At 38.0% G+C, this 17,829-nt stretch overlaps 1 non-coding gene across 1 annotated transcript; it reads left to right on the forward strand.

Moving 5' to 3' along the window:
- The first annotated feature begins 13,966 nt into the window (after positions 1-13,966).
- Positions 13,967-14,073, forward strand: LOC143870162 (small nucleolar RNA R71). The gene has a single exon (XR_013244955.1). It is a non-coding gene; the product is annotated as a small nucleolar RNA R71 (small nucleolar RNA).
- The last annotated feature ends 3,756 nt before the right edge of the window (positions 14,074-17,829 follow it).

Consider the following 17,829-nt stretch of genomic DNA (forward strand, 5'->3'; position numbering starts at 1 on the left):
TGAGTCGAGATCCTCTCTCCACTCCGCTAGATTAGGATTAGGGTTTGATGCCTTCAGGTAACACTGTAAAAATGTAGGAATATTAAAAAACTTTTCCTTTGGGATTGGGATATAAATTTCATCTTTCCTAAGATCTCTTAGGATTAGGCATTCCTGATCTACCCGTTGAAAGCATTCCTATGTAATCTCATCTTTTGATCATGTGTCTATCATTCGCCTCTTATGGGATTCGATTATGTCTTCATTCCCTTTCTCAATTGGCAGGAATTGTGTCTCAATAATTTGATTGTACAATCTTGATGGTCTGATCGTACTTGTACCCTTAGTCTCTTCTTACTCTAAGGGCAACATTTTTCAAGAATATTTTGCTAAGTCCTTCAGAGTTCACTCTCATGATCCTTGAACTAGGGGCATTTCCTTATACGATTTTATCATCATTGTCATGTTTTGGTCCTTTAGGATTCATCTTATTGTCCCAATTACTTGCTTACTCCATAATCTTTTTCAGTCATTGAGAAGAAACACTCCATAAATGTCAAGCTCATATACCTCGTGTTCATTGTTTCCATGACAGGAAGTTGGCACCATAGCTAAGTCTACCACTCCTTGGGTTCGGACTTCTTCGCAGTTGGAGAGGAAATCTGTCTCTCCACCACCCTCTGTGAGAACCTCGTCGTCCCCTTCTTTCTCCTCACCCATGGCAGAAAACCAAGAGAATCCTCCGCTCACTACTGTTGCTGAAACTCTTGCCTTAGTTCTCCAGCAATTACAAGAGATCAAAGATGAAAATCAGGCCATCAAAGCCCAACTTGCTGAGAAACTTGGGCCATCGCCTTCCAGTTCTAAAGGTAAAGAGGCCATGCACCATACAGCTACTTCTGCAGCACCAGCCCAGCCAACGTTCATCCCTATCCCAGATAAAACTGAAGAAGAGTTTGAGAAAAAGCAGTACAACGAAGATCACAGTAAACTTCCTCAATCGATGGTTGATAAGACGGTTATGGAGAAATTAGAAAGTCTTACCAGGAAAGTTCAAGACATCCAGCTTCAAGACCAGGGAGGTTTCAACCCAAGAGATCTCACACTCTTCCCTGAAATCCGTCTCCCCGCAAGCTTTCAGACGCCAGATTTTGACAAATATGACGGTGTGGGTTGTCCGATCACACACTTGCAAATGTTCACTATCATGTGCCAGCCTCAAGGTCTATCTGCTGAGCAAATGGCTCAATTGTTCCCGGTTTCTCTGAAAAAGGTCGCTAGAAGGTGGTTCATGGTCCTAGACAAGACTCGTTATAGGACATGGAAGGATATTGGAGAGCAGTTCATCAAGCAATTCAAATATGATGATGGAACCGAGATCACTAGGAAGGATCTTGAGAGAACCAAGCAGGACTCAAAAGAGTCATTCTTAACTTTCGTCAAAAGATGGAGAAGGTTAGCGGCTCAAATGATGCAGCGTCCCTCAGAAGAGGAACATGTCCAGATGATTATGAAGAATATATCCTCTCAGCTCCAATATCACATGTCTCTTCAGCATTATCCAGATTTTAAATACTTCATCAATGCTGGTATGCAAATTGAAGAAGCAATGGAACAGGGAGTTTACAATAGAGGTAACCCAAATTCAAAAGAAGTTAAGACACAGACTCTAGCTAAGATCTCCGAGGTTGATAATGTATCAAGGACTAACCCGTGACAGAACCCTATGGTATTGTAGACACCCCCATTTTGCTCCGCTCTAATCAACAAAGAAATTAATGTTTTGTTATCAGTCTTTTTCTGTGCTTTCTATTCCCGTGTCCATTCCTTATGCTTTCTCGAGCTTTTCAATCATTTCCGACATGTTTCGCATTTTTCTGCTAAGTGTTGAGAAGGGTTGTTCACGAGAATCCGAGCAAGAGAGAATTTGGACCCATTTAGTGGGCCCGCACTGAACATTTGTTTAGAATGGGATCAGGCAGGTGTGCCCCGCATTGATATTCATGAAAAATATGAATTTTTGAGCTTATTGAATCTAAGAGATGAAATCGCTTTCCATGGGTGGACCCTTCAAATCGACTGACCCATTAAATATCTGTGGGCCCTATCAAAGTGATTTTATTTTATCTTATCTTATTATTTTGAGTCCCACTTAAAGATGGGATGTTGTGTGTTGATAATTAGATGAAATTTGTCAAATTTATGTGGGAACCATGAAAAAAAAAAGCATTGAAATTTAATGGAAATGATTTAGGTGGTCACAATCGATCTATGGTTGGCCCATCATTTGGATGGACTAGATCATCAGAGGGAAGTAATTTGCGAGCTATGACCCATTTATGGCTCATTAAATGAACATTTTGGATCATCTTATGGGGATGGTTTGGATCATTCCAAATGGGCTCCATCCCAAATTCGGCCACCATGTGTGGGCCTTATTTATTGTGCAAACCTCCCATCCTAAAGTGGGCCATCATGTGTGGGCCTTATTTAAGAATATTCCCAAGGAAGAGTTAACCGTTTGGGTTGGTTTCTAAATAGAAATTCTCTATTGTGGGAAGGAAAAGGCCAAAATAAGCTCTCACGAAAAATAAGGAATTACCGTTTAAGAAGAAAAAATATTAGAAGGGTACCAACATAGGGAAAGGATATACAAAGAAGTTTCGATTGTGGTTAAGCTACTTTGGAAACATGCCTAGAGCAGTTTTCTAAAAAAAAAATATAGAGGTTGGGTGGAAAGAAAGCAAATAGCTCATGTTGGAATCAATTTAGCAATTCTGCTCTTTTGATTCAAAAGGAAGAATAATAAAGAAAATTGCACAAAATAAAGGGGAGATTTTTAGAAATTCGGTTTATATGCAGTTGCTCTGTTCTTTTTCTTCCGAACAGGAGTGCTATAGTGGAGGACCTCTCTCACCTTGTGTTTTGGCCCCTACCCTCTCTCTCTCGGTTTTCACTTTCCCCACCACCCCATCTGTTTTTCTTCTCCCCCACAGCATCCTATCTCTCATCTCCCTCAATCTCTCCCTCTAAACTCCCATTAACAGCAGCTCACAAAAAAAAAAAAAAAAAACTTTCGAAAGAAAACAGAGGATCGTTTCCTCAGCATTCTTTCTCATCTCCCAGCAACCTCCCCACCCTCTGTTTTATCTGCTCTCACGACCACTCTGCATCTCCCAGCACCTCTCTATATCCCTCCCTCTAAAAACAGAGTGCGGCTGGTTTTTGAAAAGAAAAAGGAAGAGAGAAAAAAACAGAGCTTCCCCTCTCATCACTCAGCCTTTGTTTTCTATCCCCATCACCTATCCCTCTGTTGTTTTATCCCCCATCACTCTCTCTCTATACTCCTCCCCATCTATCTCACTTCTGTTACTCTCCCTCAACCCCTCTGTTTGTCTTCCACCTATTTTCGAACTCTTTTTCTCACTCGGTTTCGCTCTGTCCCTCTCTCACTCTCGGACTCACCATCCTTCTCATTCTCTATCTACCACTCTCACAGTCTCTTATTCTCACACTCTTTACCACTCTCTCTCGCCCTCTCTCTCAGCCTATCTCTCATTCTCTATCTATCATTCTCCCATCAGCAGTGAGAAAGAATAAAAAAAAACAAAGAAAAAAAGAAGAATAAAAGCGGAGCGGAATGCACTTCGGCGAGATTTTTTCAGAATTTTCGGCTTTTGGATTCGGCGAGGAACTCTATCACAGATAGGTGCACTGGTCTCCGATTTTTTCAGAATTATTTGGTATTTTTTATATTTTTGCATGATTTTTAAGCATTTAAATGAATTTAATTCAATATTAAATGTGTGTGCTCAAAATCATGATCTGCATGAGTGTTTCAATTCTGTTTCGTCTCGAAATTTAATACATTGATCTATTTAAATAGACTAAAATAATCATCCGATCGGATTGGACATTGGATCAAAAGATTTCGAAAATTTGAGTGAAGAGTGGAATTTTGTTTAAAATAATGGCTGAGAAATTACAAAATTCGAAAAAATAGCTATCTCAGGATGATTGATTTTGCGGAATTTTAAAATTTTCTTGTGTTCATCACATTAGAACAAGATTAAGGGACGTTTTCCGAAGTCGTAATTTTCTCAAAAATCATGTTTTAAAAATAGAAAACTCTTCAAAAACATATTTTTGACGAAGAAAAATAAAATATATACTAAATAGATTCTAAAATTAATGAAATTTGGTGAAAACATAATATGGTACTGATACATTCTACCATGAATGTTTAAAGATTTTTGGATTTTTTTTGGTATATTATTTGATGCTTTCTTTGAAAATTATCAGATTTTGTGAAAATTTGTACTGACATTAGATCAAAATTAAAATTCTCAAAATTTTTACAGTAGTCTTATATTTTATATTTCTTGATTCTGTAAAATTTTCAATTGATTTGGATCTTTTTTCCTAAGGGTTGTAGTGTAAATTCATAATCTGGTCTGAAAATTGAAAAATCCGAAATTGATAATAAATAGTCTCTAAAATTCATAAAAATCTCACAGCATGCTATGCTTACTTATATCTTAATAGTGTAGAAATTTCAAATGAATTTAGATTTTTATTTCTAGTAGTTTCTGTGTTATTTTTGCAATCTGGTCATATTATTATTAAATCAAAATTAAATAGAAACTTAATGTAAAAATCTGTAAAATTCTTCCAGTAAGCTACATATATTCCCATCTTGTTTCTGTAGAAATTTCAATTCGTTTCGAATTTATTTGCAATAAATTCACTTGTAAAATCACTCATGCGGTTTAAAATTGATAAAATCCACTCAAAATTGAAATTAATTAAAAATCATTAACAAAATTTCTAAAGAACCTTAAATTTTGGTCACATATTAATTCTTTAATCCATTGAAACAGAAATCTTAGGATCCTTAGGTTTTCCTGGTAAAATGGCCAGTGCATCCATAATCGTATCCCAATTGCAACCGATCTTTGACAATTTGAATATTTAAGCTATAGCATGTTGTTGGCTCCGAGGTTACTGTCCACGAAAATTGCACAAGGAAAGAGCGCACGATTCCCTTCCTTGGATGCCATTCGAGGCCGAAATTGGTGAACCCTAGAACCTTTGGTATTCCTTAAATGTCCAGAAATCGAAAATCCTTGAAATCTGAAATTAATTAACTTCAAGAACTTGAATCGATTTGTCTTGAGTCTTTCGGAACCATGGGATTATGGTTTTCGTCGTAAGAACCATTAGAGCCCAATTTAGGAACACTGGTGTCAGGTCGTGTCCTAGGTTTTAGGGAGTCTTAGGTTTTAGAAAGTCCTAGAGTTAGGAGTCCAGCCTCATCACGGACGTTTGCTATGGATAGCAACCGTGCCATAGGTCTAGTTACACTAGTCACCCAATATTTCCCTAGGACAAGCCTAATAAACTAGGATGTAGGCTAACCTGCATTAGTCTAAGGGACAACTTGCATTTAGATAAGAATCATATAGCATCTTAGATGAAGTCCTAGGATAATAAAATCCTCAACTTGAATTAAATAACTTCTCTTAAAACTGTTGAAACAGGTAATCCTGTCTAGGTCGGTGTCTTTGTTGAGTTAAGCATAAGTAGCTTAGCTTAGGTGCACCGAACTACGTCGACTCTGATCCCAGTGAGGCTTGGGTACGTAGGCAGTTTGGATGTCTGAGGGCATACCAACCGCGAGTCGGCTCCACAACAAATTGCGGGGTCTTGTATATTAATTTTCTTGTAAATTCTTAATTTAATCACTTAGGACTTTCCATGAAATTAGAATTTTAGGAGAACTTTCACTTAGATTGAATTCAAACAAATAAAGAAATCAAGATACACACTTAGGATCTACATTGAAATTAGATTTTAGGATGCATGTCACTTAGTTCGCACGTTAATAGAGAGTTGAATGAGCCATTTAAAATAAATTTAAAAGAGTTAGCTTTTGGAATCGAAGACCGATTATCGGGCAGGAATGGTGCATGTGGTGGATAACTCCCCATACCGTCCATTCTCGTAACCAGGTAGCGAGTCTAGATTTCTGGTTAATTTCGTGTCCTAGATCCCACATCTAGGTGGCGACTCTGTCAGTCTCTTTTGTGTGGAATTCGGATTGCCTTAGTGATCCCAAGTTCACAGAAAAGATGAATTAAAATCAATAATAAAAATGCACACGCCAATCGTGTGGGTACGAGAGACCAAGAGAGAACGTGGCGGCTCGCGCCCCACTCCTCTCGCGTGATCGGGTCCCACAGGTATACAAATATAATCAATCAGGGATTGCAGCTCAGCAAAAGCCCAATAGGGAATTCACCCCTCTCCTATTTCCACCATCTGTCATACTACAGCAAGGATTGGAATCCGACAATATCTATTTACCTTGCATTAAGGAACCTCCTAATCCGCTCCCTAGGACATGGAGGGCGGAAGAGCACTGCAATTTTCATCGAGGATTGGGGCATAATACTGATCAGTGTATAACTCTGAGGCATGTGATCCAGAAGTTGATCGATGAGCGCAAGCAACCATTTCAGCAAGCGCCAAATATTGTTGATAATCCTATGCAAAACCATGTTGTACCGCTGCTGGATAATGTTTAGACACTTGGGGTTTGAGAAGCTCAGGTTTAGTTGCAGTGAAAGAGAAGAACCAGAAGTTAAAAGGCACTTGTTATGATGATGATTCAGTTTTCGCCGAGCCTCCAAAACCAAACAGTTGTAGCAGTCTTAGTCCTTTTGTTATTTTAATTAAGTCCAGTCACGATGTCGAGTCCAGTTATCGAGTGCAATCTTCTAAAAGTTTGAATAAATTTCTAGTCCAGTTGAGTCTTTTCTTACTTTTATTTTTGAGTCAAGAATGTAAATTCTGAGTCTGTTCAGGATAAGTCTTATCAGATCTAGTCATTTTCAATGAAACTTGCTTTCTCTATACATTCAAACGTGTGCTTCTAACTTTAATAAACAATGAGAATAATACTCCCACCTCGAATGAGAAAAAACATGCGGACGAAACTCCTCTTGAGTTGTAGCATATGCTCAAACAAGAGGAGGAGCGCCGAGCTCAGCCTCTCAAAGGGAAAATTGAAATGATAAATATTGGCACTAAAACTTTGATTCAGTGAACGCCTATTGAAAATACATTAGAGTGTGAGGAATTAATAAACCCATTTCGAGAATAAAGAGATGGTCCAGTAAGCGCTACCATTAATGCCAGGAGAAAGACCCAGATAGAAGGTTCAAGAAAGAATGAAGTGAATATCACATGCTATACAAGGGGCATGGATTCGAAACAACTTCCATATCTCCAGTCAATGGCCCCCGTCACAGGTTTCACCAGTGACAATGTAAAGCCATCAAATTCAATATGAAAAGTGCAAGAGCAATCATCTCAGAGCGATCATCAAAATATCAAGGGCCACCGATTCAAAGATGAAATGATGTCCAAAAACCAGTATGCAGTCTCAAAGTCAAATTACTTATCAATATCCAGAAGGAAGAAGAATCATTATCTCTTACCGAGAAATGCCGTCAAACTCCGTGAAAAAAAATATAATAAATAAATAATCAGTACCAGAGGGACTCTAGTAATCTAGATCGATTCCCAATCTGAACATCGGAAGGCCTCCTTTGGCCGAATAAATCCCAAAATCATAAAGCGTCAAAAGAATACCGGTTTGCAAACCCTTCGAGCCTGAATGAAATTTCCTTGAAAATCCATCAAACTAGGGGCATCCGTCCGGAACTACACTAAACCTGATCCCTACACTAGGGTACGTAGGCACCTCGGTTAAACCGAGTTCGATCAATTAAAAAAAGAAAAGAAATTCAATCGTTCCAAAAAAAAAGAGGGGCAAGTTCCAAAAGAAGAAAAGTCAATCATTCCAGAAAGAAAGAAGAAAAGAAAAATCAATTAACCTTCAAACAATTTATCTTCAAACTAGGGGCATTCGCCTTGAACTACGCACGACCTGATTCCTACCCCGGGATACGTAGGCAACCTGTTCACAGCTTCGTTCGAAATCTTTGTTGAACCTTAAGCCATTCTTTGAAAAGCCCTATCCTACCTATAAAGTCCTTCCGGTGTTCAGAATTAATGATCTAGATCCCGAAACACAAAAAGTGAAAAAGAAAAAAAAAAGAACTGAGTTTGAAGATCTGTTAGACTGAAAACCTGAAAGGGTGGTCTATGCAAAATTTAAGATCATTCCCCTGCTAAGTTGAAAACCCGAAAGGGCGGCATAGGCAAAAACTAAGGGGATAGCCTGCTGAGTTGAGAATCTGAAAGGACGATTCAGGCAAAAGTTAAGGCTAACACGGTCCGCCAAGTTAAAAATCCTGAACAGGTGACTTGGTCACAGTAAGAGAATCATTATAAGAATGCTACAGCCGGTATTAAGACTGAATATCAAAAATAAGTTCAAGCGAGTTCAAGTGTCATCCTAGAAATTGGGGGCATTGAAACCAAGCAATCGAATGAGTTGTAATCAACTCCTTGAGGCTTTGCCGTTTTAAAGAAGAAGTCCAGTGTTTATCGATTGAGAAACTATTCTTTGAAAGGCTAGACTTACCAAACAAAATGTTAATTAAGTCAGGAGCATCATTCTGTATCAGTCCAGTCAATCCATTCATGTTCGTTTTAGCTCATTCTTTCAGAAACTTCCCGTTCCTCAAATAGTGTCTTTACCATTTTTCCCTTTTGGGTAGAGTTGATCATTGTCCAGTTAGTCAAATGTTGCGACTGTCTTGGTGAAAGAGGCCCGGTGTAGCTAGCTCCCTATAACTACGCCGGAGTCATGTGAATCCTGAGGGAAGGACTTTAGGAATCAAGTGAAAATGATCCAATTTAAGCAAAAATCAATTCAGAAAGAGTCAAGAAGCATAAACATCAGTAAGCCCAGTTCCCATAAGAAGATCTTACCCTAGAAAGGCACCATAAGCTTGGAAGAGCCTTGGATGCAATGGTGGTTGAGCCACTGAGACTTTCTCTATACTTGTCAAAAGAGGAATCCAATCTCCAGTATTCCAATATTCTAGTTCCAGTATCCAGTATTCTAGTATTCCAGTATTCCAGTTCCAGTTCCAGTATCCAGTAATCCAATATTCCAGTTCTAGTATCTAGTATTCTAGTATTCCAGTTCCAATATCCAGTATTCTAGTATTCCAGTTCCAGCATCCAGTATTCAGTTTGAATTCCAGTATTCCAGTTCCAGTTCTAGTATCCAGTATTCCAATATTCCAGTTCCAGTATCCAGAATTCTAGTATTCCAGTTCCAATATCCAGTATTCTAGTATTCCAGTTCCAGCATCCAGTATTCAGTTTCAATTCCAGTATTCCAGTTCCAGCATCCAGTATTCAGTTTCAATTCCAGTATTTCAGTTCCAGCATCCAGTATCCAGTTTCAATTCCAGTATTCCAGTATTTCACTATGCCAGTTCTAGTCTCCAGTTCCAGTATCCAATATTCCAGTATCACAGTTCTAGTGTCCAGTATCCCTATCACCAGTATTCTAGTGTTCCAATTTCCAGTACTCGTATTCCTGTTCCTAGTATTTCGACACTCCAATTCCAACACCCAGTTCCAGTGTTTCTGTACTCTAATTCCAGTATCCGGTATGTCTTCGTTCTAGATTCTCGGTTTCGATGTTTAGATCAAGATTACAGTTTCCAGTTTCCAGTACTAAATCCAGTAATCAAATTCCAATCCCAATTAAATCAATCAAAATGTCAATCCAATCTAATCCCTAGTTCACCAATTATCAATTTTTGACTCTCCAGTTTTCCAGTAATCAAGTTCTACAATTCCCAGTGAACTAGCTCTTTAACTTCTCAGTTCTTTAATTCTCCAGTTATCCGACTATTGAGTCCCTTAATCATCCAGTTCTCCAATTTTTCAGCTCTGCAAATATACAGTCCCTAAATTTTCTACTCTCTAGTTTTCCAATTCTTCAGTTCATCAAATCTTCAATTCTTCAGTTTCAAGTTATCCAGTCTTCCAATTCTCCAGTCCTCCCATTGTTTGATTATTCGGTTTCTCAGTTCTTCGGTTCTCAAGTCCTTAAGCCTCTAATTCTCCGGTAATCGAGTCCTCCAGTTTTTAAATTGTCATTTCCAGTCTCATTCTCAATTGTCAAATCTGATCTTAAATCCATTAGCCCCCGTCTCACTCGTGAATAGGCTAATTCTCTGATTTCTGTTGAGCCTGTTTGAAAGCGGTATTCATTCGAAAATGATCTCTCATTTCCTCATTGTCCGTTTGAAAACGGCGCTGCCTCATAATTATCTTTCATTCTGAATTGCGTGATTTTTGCAAATCAGATTGGATCCATTTCTCCTTTATTCTGAACTACCAAGTCAAAGTGTTTAGAGTAAATGATCTTGATTAAATTCTAGGACTTCATCTAGGGTCTTGTATTAGGTTAGGTTGCATGCATTCGCATCTAGGTTGCATTTTGTCTAGAAAGTCCTTTGTTGACAAAACGCTGCGCAAAATGGTGTTGTCACTTTTGCTTTGGTATTCAATAACTACGTCATCTCTACCAAATAAGGGCATCTGTAGACACCCCCATTTCGCTCTGCTTTAATCAGTAAAGAAATTAGTGTTTTCCTATTGGTTTTCAATGTTTTCCATTTTCATGTCCGTCTCTTATGTTTTCTCGATCTTTTCGGTCATTTTTGCCATATTTTCTTATTTGTCCGCCCGGTGTTGAGAAGGGTTATTCACAAGAATCCAAACATGGGAGAATTTGGACCCATTGGTGCACCATCATTGAACATTTTGGTTAGATTTGGATCAAGCAAGAGGCCTGTGCATTGTTTTAATGAAAAATGAGTTTTGAACCTACTTGGATCTAATACATAAAGATGTCCATCAAGGGAACAGTTAAGATCGTCTTCGGGAAGTCATTTTACGAAAACAACCAATTTTTTTGTTGTGACCATCAAGTTGAACAATTTGGATAACCCTTGGAAATGATTTTTGAGGCACAACTTTATAAATTGGATGGTTTGGATTATTCCATGAAAACGATTTAAAGAGCACAACCAATTTATATTGAGGCCCATTAATTGAGTGGCTCGGATCCTCCCATGAAAAATGATTTGAGGGCCCAACCCATTTGCGTTGCAGCCCACTAATTGGACGGATTGGATCATCCAATGGCTGATTTGTGGAGTACGACCACCCATGTTGTGACCCATCAATTAGGTAGTTCGGATCATCTTATGGTAATTTCGAGGGTGCAACTCATTTACGTTGCGGCCAAATCAAATGGACGGTTTGGATTATCCTATGAAAATGATTAGGTGGGCATGATCATCAGTTGGATGGTCTGAATCATCCCAAAGAGGTGATTTTGGGCGCAACTAACTTATGATATGACCCATCTAAAACCAAGTTGAATTGGTATCTTAAATCTTGATCGTCCATCTACTTTTTGCAATTCTTCTTCATTTTTAGCATCCTTAGCTATTAAAGAGAGTTTCTAATTACGGTGGACATGTGAATATCCTTATTTATGGCATGGAATCCAATGCATGGGAGTTGGGTTAATGCATGGGAATTGGCTTTCTATCTTGCTATAATGACAAAAAAAGGAACGGCCAATATGAGATGGAAACTTGCCATAATGGGATGGCTGAAATGGAAAGCTAAAATATGACGTTTACTTACCCATGCAAATAAAAACTTTGTTGATTTTAGAGTCTATTAAATATGGCATTGAGGTATTTTTGTTATTTGAATTCTCTCTTTTGATATTTATGCCGTGTTCTAAATTTAAACTTGGGCAATAACCTTAATTGCAAATGTGAAGTTTCTGTTCAAAGAAGCTTTCTATTATAAAGAGTATGACCTTGATATATAATGGATTAAGAAAACTGGTTGGGGGAGGACAGTAGTGATGAGCATCTAGAGAGTACTACAAAACAGCACATCTCCACCCTACATGCAGGGGACGAGTCTTCTCTTCCTCTCTCCTCTCACAAGAACGAGCAGCCTTGTCTCTACACCTCTGCAAAATAGTGGATGCTCTCTCTCTCTCTCTCTCTCTCTCTCTCTCTATCTCTCTCTCTCTCTCTCCATCTCATCTCCACCAGCACCCTCCAATATTTTCGTTTCCGTCACCATCTCCACTCTCCCTTGCCTAGCCGAAACCCACAACCCTCTCATCTCTCCCTTGAATTTTCAGCCAACACTCCTCCCCTCTTTTTTTCTTCCATTAAAGCACTTCAAGATTATTCATCCTCTTCTTCCGGCAATATTCCAAGTTACGAATCTCCGGCGATCAAGGTGATCTTGGTGTTACGTAGAGGGTGTGTCAAAGTGAATATCTCAAGGCTACACACCCTACAGACAAGGAGCGCGATCAACGGTAGGTTCCTTCATCTTTGTAAGATCAAAAGTAGAAAAGCAGGCTTAGGGCCATTTCTTCTTTGTTTTCTTCATAATTTTCGTAAAAGCTACCATGCATGATTTTGATGGGTCAGTTTATTTAATTATCATTTTTGGCAAAAAAAGGAATCGTTACATGAGAAAATTGGGTATTTAACCGATTGGGATATCTAGTGGCTTTTGAATCGTTTTACAAAGTGAGTATTTTAAAACAAAGATTTTTTCGCGAAGCTATGTTTTCTGAGTCTTAATGAGGTCAAAATAACCCCAAAAATCTAAAAATTCCTGTAGATTTCATTTGTCTAGATGGCTCAAAAATTCGTTTAAATAAAACCCGGAAATAGGATTTTGATGGTTCTAAAAATCGTTCATATAACAAAACAATTCACAACTGATTGAAATTTGGTGCTCAGTATATTTTTAATGTTTAAATATCATACAAAAAGTTTCAAAAGATTTGGAGTTTATTTGTTATTTTTACTGGAATTGTTTTGATAAAATCACTGATTTTCATGTATATGAAGGACATATCATTAAACGAATTCCTTAAAAGCTGAAATTTGGTAGCAAGATTAACTGACTAGTTAGAACCATATTGTGAATTTTTCAAAAATTTTGGGCATATTTTAATATTTTGTATTGATTTTTAATTGCTCTGACCAGAACATGAATATATCTGTTAAAAATAGACAATTATGGAAATAATGTCTGAATGTTTTCTCATAATTTTCTATTTGTCCGTGAATGTTCTCGTAAAAGTTTGGCTGGATTTGGAATTAATTTGCTATATTTGTTATTCATATTCACGTTCCTTGGATTAGGAACGGGTTGACTTGGCATCTTCCCCTTTTCCCTCTCATGCAACGCCATGGCAAGTTGGGAGATTTCCTTCTCCATGTTGTGTTGGCTTGTCATGAAAGTGCTAGTGAGAAGTTCTATGCTTTTTTCTAAGGAAGCTATGCGTGCCGACTCTCCTTGTTTTTGAAAACCCGGCGGTTGCTGATTTGAAACATTATTAATCATGGGGTTTTGAAAAGTAGGAGGGGAAGGGGATGGCCGAACAAAAGTGGGAGGGAAGGTGGGCCTAGGTTGGCCAAATTGGCCTTGGCCTTGGAAATTAGATGGCCCACTTTGACTCTATGAAAAGTTGGGATGATTTCTCCATCCCGGATTATAAGTGCTAGAATAAGGATTATTAGCATAAAGAGCACTCACATTCTCATTAGAATTACCGAATTTAGCAAGAGTTGGACACTCTTCCATGACATTGTCTGTGGCTTGACACCAATTACACATGGGAACACTATGTGCAATTTCATTGAGTTGTGAGGGTCCTTTGACAACTATTGCTTCTAGCCTTTTGATTAGGCTATCAAGATGGGCCTCTTTAGCCACGGCACCCTCTATGAGAAATTCCTTGCTTGAAGTGGCTCTCTCTCCGTCTTGAGTGGATTCCCACTCTCTTGTTTTTTCCGCCAAATCAAGTAAGAAGTTCCATGCTGCGGCCTCATCCGTGAAAGATGTAAAACCGTTAGGACACATGGACTCAAGAACTTGCTTTGTTTGGTAATCTATGCCCTCGTAAACAATTTGGCATAAGTGCCACAAATCAATTCCATGGTGAGGACACTCTTGGAGTAGGTCTTTGAACCTCTCCATAAACTTAGAAAATGACTCTAATGGCTTTTGTTTGAATTATAAAATATCGTTCCTAAGCTTATTAGTTTTATGTAATGGAAAAAACTTGTTTAGGAAAGCGACGGCGAACTCCTCCCAAGTGGTGATGGAGTTTGTTGGTAAGCCATAGAGCCACTTTTTGGCTCCATCCTTGAGTGAAAACGTAATAAACCACAACTTTACAGCATCATCGGTAAGTTGTTGCAACTTAATCAAAGCACATACATCTTCGAACACACGCAAAAATAAATAAGCATCATCCGAAGGGAGGCCATGAAAATGAGGAAGCAAAGAGATAAATTGCGATTTTAGGTCAAAATTATTGTCCTGCGCAACCGGCAATCGAATGCAAAAAGGTTGCGCGGTTCAGGCCGGATAGAAGCGATCACGCAAACTCTTTGGCGGCTCTTGTTCTTCCGCCATGACTACTTGATTTGGATTTGGTGCGATGTCTTCCGCCGTCTCTAACCGATTTGCTCTTTCTAGTCGATTGGTCGAGTTTCGCACCTAACCTACGGTCATAAACACAAGAAAACCAAGTAAGAGAGATGCATAGGCAAGAAACTAAAAATATAACTAAACTAAAAATAACTACTAATCTAAAACTTCGAATAATTAAGATTATAATGCAACTCTCTTCCCTGGCAACGGCGCCAAAAACTTGTTTGTAATATTAAATAACCGCAAGTGCACGGATCGTGTAAATACAGGTCGAACTCAGGGAAGAGAAATCTAGTTGTCAATCCTATCTTGTACCGATTAGAATACTAGCTATGATATAATGTTGCCTGGCAAAATTCTCAGGATTTCCGTGGATTTGACCTCGGAGCCAACACTATATATAAGCATGCATTCTATTCAATCTAAGAATCGAATTCAACTAAGATCTTTTTTATTTAAAATCCTAATTTAGACAAAGCGTACCAAAATTCTAATGATCTTTATTAACTACTTATCTAATCTAATTATAAAACCAAATTCTATGGGCTTAAGTAAATTGAAAAATTACAAAAGTAATTTGGAATAGTGTAAAAACTTTAATTTAATATAAGAGAACACTTAGGGTTAGAATCCACCATGGGTTTGGATAAAATTGATTAATTAAAACAATCATTTAAATTAGGTTGAAAATCCAACTAAACAGTCAATAAATAATAAGATCTAAAAGATGTCATTATTTATGAGTATTTAATCGAATTAACCCTCTAATTTATATTAATTATATAGAATTTAATCTTTGTCAATCAACAATCATCCATACGAAAGGGGAAAGCCAAAGGCATGGATGATTGGGATTTGAACAAAGACAAAACCCCACACAATTTGTTATATAATCTACTTGTTTTAATTACTTCTCTTTCTCCTTCCCCATGGCTTCATCTAAACCCTAAGTGTAGTGGGTTTAGCTACTCATGGAGAAGAGGAAAGAAACACAGAAAATAGAGAGGGGAATTGGAATTGCCATTAAATAAACAAAGAAAGCTCTACTTTAATTGAATTTGAAACAAAAATACATTGAGCTAATTCTTGGAAGAAAGAACAAAAATGGAAGAACACTTAGTCTTTTCGCAATGATAGAATCCTTGGCCGAGAGATATGACGGTCCCGAAATATAAACTTGAAGAATAATAGTATTGAACCAAATTTCCAAGTGGGAGAGATCTTTGTTGATGAAAATTCCAAGTATTACAAACTAGAGAACCAAAAAAATATGAAAGAGTGATAGAGCTTGAGAGAGGTGGAGAAGTAGAGAGAAAGAAAAGAGTGGAGAGGGAAAGAGAATGGTGGAGAGAGCTAGAGAATGTAGGGGGAGATATAAGAACCAAAAAAAACGAAAAACGGGAGGAATAGAAAATTCGAGCAAGGGAAAGACAGAGTTGCACACCAAAAAAATAAAAATAAAACAAGGGGAAAGAGAGAGATCCAAGAGAGCGGAATTATTGGACAAAAAATATATATAAGAAAAACCAACAACTCAGGGAGAATACGAGGGGACGAAAATTTCCGGAGAGGGAGACCCCAATGTTTTTGGCTTCTTGACAAAATAAGATGAGAGAAGACAGTACTATGTTTCTTTTTAAGGGAGAAGTTCACACGAAATCTTTTTATTGCCGGCCTTACGATAATAAACTAGAGAAAGTTGCCGCAACTACCCTAAAAAAATAGCAAATCTGTTAGTATCCAAGGTTACCAAAATCCAACAGATTCTGAGTCAATCAATCGGTCAAAAAAATATCCAGCTTGCCCTTTTGAGAGAGTGAGGTTGGCCTAAGATGGAAAGCAAGTCTCTCACATGCATCCAAGAGAAAGTTGATATTTATTCTAACGTACTGGGCCTCACTTTTTCTTAACCAAATTAATCGTTGATCTCATTAAATGGATGATTCAGATCATCCCTATGGTGTAGCTGTACAATCTTAAATTTTTCAAAAAGCACATGAACGCCGACTTCATTGGGTGACCAAAACCGTTCAATTAGTGGGCTATAGCAAAAATTAACCGTGCCTCAAATCAATTCCATAGAGTGATTTGCGTCGTCCAATTTATTAGGTTGATCCAAATCGTCCAAATTGTGGACACTTTCATTCGGGTCTTAGATATCACAAACCGATTTCCATTTGTTGTCGTGAATTGATATTGGCACCACCATGTTTAAGCAACTTCTTCAATCTGTGAAAATAGTAACGTGGGACTCACCATTTCATTACCACCTACCTTGCAATTTATAGTATTTTTTTCTTCTTGGTTCAACTCCACTTGGGAAACCATTCATGCCATATCTTTATGCCATGCATATATGTATAGTGGACCCCATCAAGCTACCATAAAAGGCAAGTTTCTATAAAAACAAAACTCCTTGTTGTCACCTTCCCATGCACATGCATGTATGCCTTTTTATAACCCGATCCATGCAAAGAAACAGTAACTTGTTTCTATTATTAACCACAATCAAAATGGGTGGTCGTTCATGCATGGATGTGGTCTTACAGTGCATTGCATCACATGAGGAAAAATTGGCATTGAGGGTTAATGCAAACCATCCAATTTAATGGGCTACCATAATTCGTGCTCCTCTAATCCATTCATACCAGCTGATCCAAGACGTCCATTTAATAGCCCATTATGTAAATTGAGTGCACTCCAAAACTATTTCAATAATATGATCTGGACCATCAAAATTGTGGATTTCAATGTAACTTGGTCGTGGCCTGATCATTTCCATGGGCTGATCTGAACTACCCAATTAGTGGGCTGCAATATAGATAATATGTGTCTTCTTAAATTGACTCCATGGAATATTCCAAACTATTCAAGCGATGGGCCCACCATTGTAAATTAATTGTGTCTCCAAATCATTCGATGAGATGATCCGAACCATTTATGAGCCTTGATGGAATTGGATGTACCCCTCGAATCATTTTCCAAGGTTTATTCGAACCAACCAATTAATGGGCCATACTAAATAGAGAAAGAATCTGAGCCGTACAAATGATGATCCACAATTGTTCTCACACTTCAATTCCCCTTTGAAATTTCATCGTTTTAGCTCTATTTTCTATGAAAATCTATAAATATCCTTGAAACACCAAAAACAAGAAAATACCTTAATAGCACCACTTTAAATGACAAAATATGCATGCTTTTCCTACCTAGAATTCACACATAAATGTGCTCATCAGATTTAATTAATTGTTGAGATTGATTAATGATCGTCAACAGGTATGGTCTGCTACTCACATGGCATATATCGGCCCCGACATCTGGGATGTGCGGGATGAGGCCGATTACAAGGAGGTG

Source organism: Tasmannia lanceolata, unplaced genomic scaffold (assembly GCF_043159265.1).
Source record: "Tasmannia lanceolata isolate RefF3 unplaced genomic scaffold, GAP_Taslan_0.1 ptg000003l, whole genome shotgun sequence".
NCBI lineage: Eukaryota > Viridiplantae > Streptophyta > Magnoliopsida > Canellales > Winteraceae > Tasmannia > Tasmannia lanceolata.